At 39.7% G+C, this 6,413-nt stretch overlaps 1 pseudogene; it reads right to left on the bottom strand.

Annotated features, from left to right (window-relative positions):
- Window positions 1–939: 939 nt before the first annotated feature.
- LOC109381959 (thioredoxin pseudogene) lies at window positions 940–1,252 on the bottom strand (annotated as a pseudogene).
- Window positions 1,253–6,413: the final 5,161 nt, after the last annotated feature.

The raw sequence follows: 6,413 nt of genomic DNA on the forward strand, positions 1-6,413 counted from the left end.
ATGGCAAAATTCAGTTTGCTTACATTTTGTTGAGTATTTTCATTTATGTTTCTCAGATATATTGAATTTTTTTTGTAGTGTCTTTGTCACGTTTTGGAATCAGGGTAATGGTGGCCTTGTAGGATGAGTTTGGGATCTTTCCCTTCACTTAATTTTTTGGAATAGTTAGGAAAGAATAGGTATTGATTCTTATTTGAATGTTTGGTAAAATTCACCTGTGAAGCCATCAAGTCCAGGACTTTTGTTTAATGGGAGGTTTTTGACTACCAATTTGATTAATTAATAGTAATTGGTCTGTTTAGATTTTCTGTTTCTTCTTTTTTTTTTTTTAAGATTTTTATTGGGGTATTGGGGGGAAGGGAACAGTGCTGGGGAATTGGGGGAAGCGGAACAGACAAGTTGCTGTCGTTTTGTTCTTCAGTCTAGTTGTGGAGGACGTTGCTTCACTGGCCCAAGTTGGCACCATCATTGCGCTCTTCCCGGGTGAGGCAGATCAGTCGCCGGCTTCTGGACGGCCGCTCACTGCGGCTGCTGGCCGCTCACGTTGGCTGCTGGCTACACACAGTAGCCCATGGCAACCCACTGCCACAGGGGCTGCAGACTACGCCGTCGCCAGCGACTCATGGCAACCCAGCTCCAGGTTGAGCTGTTGTTCAGCATCTTAGCTGTGGAGGGTAGTGTCACTGACCCTCATATGTGGGATCCGAACCGGGGCCCTCTGGCGTCCCAGACCAGTTCTTAACCATTGCGCCACTCGGCCGGCCCTTCTGTTTCTTCTTTAAAGAAAAAAAACAAAAATAAAACCAGTAGAATTAATATTTTATTCTTATTTATAATTAGATGACAGTTGAGTATAATTTTCTACTTTATCTTTCCTTCTTGGAAATAAAAAAAAAATACAAGTTTTAAAGAGCTTGGTTATGTTTTCAGAAAACTTAATTAGATTAATTCATTGCTGGTGGATTCAACTTTTTTCTTATTGACTCCAGAAAATTCACCCATCTTTTGTCCATTTTTTAAAAACTGGAAGTTTGGCTTACATTTGACTTTACACTCTGAAGCAACAGCCTGACAGTTGTCCACATCTACTTCAAGGAACACCACATTAGAATACTTTTCAGACAGGGAATGAAAGAATGGCTTGATCATTTTGCAAGGCCCACACCACTAAGATGTCAACTACTATGAGCTTATTTCCTGCACTGTTCAAAGCTTCCTCAAAAGCCAACTTGCTGTCAATCTGCTTCACCATTTTGGCAGCTGAGGTCTGAAGAGCGACCACAAGAACTGATGGAAGTGGATGCAAAGGGCCAGACTAAGCTTCTCTGTTTCTTCTTCATTGAGCTGTGGAAGATTGTATGTTTCTAGGAATTTATTCATTTCTTCGAGGTTGTCCAATTTGTTGGCATATAATTCTTCATAATATTTTCTTATAATCCGTTGTATTTCTTTGGTGTCAGTTGTCACTTGTCCACATTTGTTTTTTATTTTATTTATTTGGGTCCTCTCTTTTTTTCTCGATGAATTCAGTTCAAGTTTTGTCAATTTTGTTTATCTTTTCAAAAAATCAGCTCTTGGCTTCATGGTCCTTTTGTATTTTTTTTTAGACTATATTTCATTTATTTCGATCTTAGATGTTACTAATTCTCTCCTCCATCTATTTACTAAGCTCACTATTTAATCCTTCAATCTCTTTCATTCAGTTCCTCAGGTCCAGAATTTCCATTTGGTTCTTTTGAAAATTTCAGTCTCTTTGGTAAAGCTCTCATTTTGTTTGTTGATTTTCTTTCTGAGTTCATTAAACTGCCTATGTAAGTTTTCTTGGATCTTGTTTTTTCAGAACTGCAATCTTGAATTCTCTGTAATTTAAGTCACATATTTCCATGTCTTTAATTTTGTGTTCTGGGAATTTTTCATTTTCATTCTGAGCTTCCTTGTTATGTTGGTTATTCGTGGTAATTGATGAATTATTTCTCTTCCTGGGCATTTGTGGAAATAGATTCTGCAGCAGGTTGACATGAAGAGGTCTTTCTTTTGTTTTCTAGTAGGTAGTGCTGGAGCATTGTTGTTTAGTTTCTCTTGCCCTATTCTGGCTTATTGCAGTGGAAGATTCTCTGGGGAGTTGGGCATCTCATCTATGAACAGATTGCCTCCGTCTTAGGGCACCACCTTCATGGGAAGATGTGGTGGGAGGTAGTGTTCTGAACTCCTGAAATCCCAGTGCTGCCCCTGCAGCCACATGCAGAGCTGTGCACCTCTGTAGCCCTATATGGCCCCCCGCCCCAGGATCAGCCAGGAAAGGTGGGAGTGGAGTGGGTTGGGAGAGTCAACTGTTGTGTTGTGGCTTTGTTTTCCTGTGAGCAATGGTGACTGCCAGAACCCAGCTGCCTCACCCCTATATTTCTTCCCTTGTCACTTGAAGTAGCTACAGTGTGTGTCTACCATTCAGGAACTGTCTCTCTGGTTCTGAGGGCTGTAGATATTCTGCGTTTTATTCCAACATTGCTACAGTTTTTTCTGGGATCTGCTGTTAACACTGGGAAGGTCTGGGGTAGGTAAGTTCTGAGAGGATCAGGGGAGGCAACTATGCTCCATGGGTTTGTTTACTGCATGGCATGAGAGCTGTTAGACCACAGTTGTCACATTTTTGTATGCGGTCTTTGCTGCAAAGTCTCTACCCTGATTACTGGCTTCAGCTGTATTGTATGCTGATCGTTCAGACAGGATTATTTGGGGCCACAGAGAGTGCATCTGCAGTCTCAATCCTCCCCTCTTCTGGGACTGCAGTGAGCTCTGGGCTGTGTCAGTGGCCCCCATCTCTGTATGTCTGCCTTCCCTGTTTCCCTGTTCTCCTCAATTCACCCACCTTCAGATGTTTCAATGCTTGGGTCTCTCAGATGTGTTTGTGTGTTGCATAAGGAATCCTGTGTTGAGTTATAGCTGTTCAACATGTTGTAACTTCAAGGGGAGAGATCAAGGGGGACCCTTCATGCTGCCATGATTCTGTCATCAATCTCCTTTAAGTTCTTTATCAGGCAAATTACTTATCTCCATTTCATTAGAGTTTTGGGGGTTTTTGTGTGTGTGTGTGTGGTGTTTTCCCTTATTCCTTCATTTGGGGTATATTCTCTGTCTTCGCATTTTGTTTGAGTTTCTGTGTTTGTTCCTATGTGTTAAAATAGCTCTCTCTCCCAATCTTAAAAAGTGGCCTGTGGTCAGGCCTCTACATCGACTATGAAGTGGACTCACCAACAGTTCATGGGTCCATCTGGCCCCCTAAGAAATATTTACAACATTAATGATTATATTCCTCAGACTGTCTTTTTCTATCCCTGAGGCCATATTGCAATTACCAATTTGTATTGTCTCATCCCTTCCCCTCTCCTTCATCCTCACCCCCTCCCAAGTCTCGGGACATGAAGTAGAGAGCGGGAACGGATTCAATAGAATTGTAATAGATAAGCATGATATTGGGGGTGGGAAGGCAATAGATGGGGGGTAGTTACTTTGTGAGGGTGAAAAGGGTAACTATTGCATTGTTCTGTACACCTGAAACTAACAATTAAAAAAAAGTGGTCTGTGTATAGACCATGTGCCAGATGGTTTTGGCAGGCCGGTTGTATTTGGAATGGGTACATGTGGTGCCTGGTGTGCTGCCTGTCCAGAGGAGTGGATTCTGAGCAGTACAGCCTGGTGTACACGCATGTGTGGTAGCTCTTTCCTCTGTCTGTCCACAACTAGAATGGAGTTGGTTAGGGTCAGCCTGATTGTGGGTACACTTTCTTGCCCTTCTGATCTGGGCAGGGCTGTCCTGTGTGTGCTCGGCATGCCCTGTTGCTTTAATTGGCTGTTGCCCATGCCAGGTCTAGGTGGTGTTGCCCTGAGTGAGCACTTCACAGTGCCTACTAGTTTGCACATTTCCTGAATTGCTCTAAATATAGGTGTACACTGGATGTGTTCTTGGGAGGGGGTGGACTCAGCATTATTCTACATCACTATCTTGGATCCGCCTCTAATTGTGTCCTATTGTAAGTCATCTTTGTGCTCCCTAGGGTTTTAAATATTTTATCATATGTTTTCCTTTATATTTTTCAATAATTTTATCTTGTTTTTCCATCTGTGATCCATTTTCAGTGTTTTTATATGATATAGAATTGAAGGTTCTTCTGTGTGTGTGTATTTAATAGTTATGGCACCATTTCTTGAACAGATCATCTGTTCCCATTGACTTATCTTGATATCATTGCTGAAGATCAGTTTACCATATATGTATGTGTTACATTGATCTATATATTTAATATTTCATCAGCTATCCTATGTTCATGGATGGGAAGACCTAACATTAATAAGATGGAAATACTCCTCAAATTTATCTCCAGCATCAGTCATCCCTGTCAAAATCCCAGCTGCCTTTTTGTAGCAATTGAAAACATGATCTTGAAATTTATATAGATATCCAAGGTACCCAGATAACAAAAACAATTTTGAAAACAAAAAAAATTTGGAGGACTCCTGCTTCCCTCTCTTCAAAGCTTATTACAAAAGTATAATAATCAAGACCATGTGGTACTGGTATAAAGATACACATATATATGAATAAACTGTAATTGATATTTCAGATATAAACCCTCACATTGACAGTCAATTAATTTTTGCCAAGAACGCCAATACATTTCAATGGGGAAAAGGATAGTCTGTTAAACAAATGATTCTAGGACAACTGAATATCTATATGTACAAGAATAAAGTTGGTCCCTTTCCTCACATTGTACACAAAAAAATTAACAATGGATAAGCTTAATATAATAATCTACATGTATAAAAGTCATAAAAAATATAGTGTTAATCTTTGTATCCTTAAATTAAGCAATACTTTTGGAAAGGACACATAAAGCAGAAACAGGCAATAGAAAAATAGCATAAGGCCGGCCGAGTAGCTCAGTTGGTTAAGAGGTCGCTCAAAAGTTTGAGCTCTGAGCAACAGCGGTTCGAGTCCAGCCCGAGCTGAGCAGCCGCTGAGCTGCCAACAGGTAGCAGGATGGCTCAGCTAAAAAAAAACAAAACAAAACAAACAAAAAAAAACACACACACAAAAAAGAAAAATAGCATAAGTTGGAATTCATCAAAAATTTTAAAATTATGTTTCAAAATTTCAAAACTTTTGTGCTTTATATACACAAATTATGATAGTCAACCCACAGAATAAAGAAAAAAATTGCAAATCATATCTGATAAGCATATATTATCCAGAATATAAAAAATAACACTTGCAATTCAATAAATAATTCAATTTAAAAGGGCAAAATATTTGAATAGATATTCTTCAAATTACATATACAAATGGTCAGTAAGCACATGGAAAATGCTCAAAATTATTCAGTAGGGAAATGCAAATCAAACCACAATGGGATACCACTTTATAACCCCTATGATGGCTAATTAGAAGAAATCAGACAATACGTTTAGAAAGTATGTGAAAAAATAGGAACCCTTATATATTAATGATGGGAATGTAAAATAGTTCAACCTTTTCAGCACACAGTCTGGCAGTTCCTCAAAAAGTTAACCATAGAGTTACCATATTATTCAGCAATTGCACTTCTAGGTCTATACCAAAGAAAATTGAAAATGTACAGCTCTACAAAAATTTATAAATGAATATTCATAGCAGCATTATTCAGAATAATCAAAAGGTTAAAATAATCCAAATATCCATCAACTGATGACTTTAGAAACAAAATGTGGCATACACATATTGTAGAATATTTAAGCCATAGAAATGACTGAAGTGCTTATACATGCTACAACATGGATGAACCTTAGCATACTAAATAAAATAAGTCGGGGTACACAGGAGAAAGATCCAAGGTGATAAAGTACATGAATAATGTGCCTACCTCATTCTGTGACCATATTAAAATTACAATAAATTATGGAACAGTCAAACTGGAGAACCATCTGAAGTCTAGCTAAATAGAAGTTTTATAGCTAAAGATATAAATAAGAAGGCACATTGAGACTGGTAGGAGGGGCAGATACACAGAACAGGCTGTCCCCAAACCTCCATGTGGTAGTTAAGAATTGGGAGGGATATCTTGGCCACAGAGATTCCCCCTGGAGGTGCAAAGGACCCCAGCTCCACACCAGGCTCCCCAGCCCGTAGTGTTGATGTTGGTAAGAGGAGCCTCCACAACATCTGACTGGGAAAAACAATAGGGATACTTGCCATCCAGGTTGGACAGAAGTCTGTGAGAAACCCAAATGTCCTCTTAAAGGGCCCACACATAGGCTCACTTGCTTGCAGGCACTCACCCTGTGCTCTGGCAGAGGGACAGTAACTCGAGAGGCATCAGAGACATACAAAGAGAGACTGAGTTGTGTGGCTTCAGCTTTAGGACTGGAAGGACAGTTGC

This window comes from Hipposideros armiger, unplaced genomic scaffold, assembly GCF_001890085.2.
Source record: "Hipposideros armiger isolate ML-2016 unplaced genomic scaffold, ASM189008v1 scaffold_56, whole genome shotgun sequence".
Lineage (NCBI taxonomy): Eukaryota > Metazoa > Chordata > Mammalia > Chiroptera > Hipposideridae > Hipposideros > Hipposideros armiger.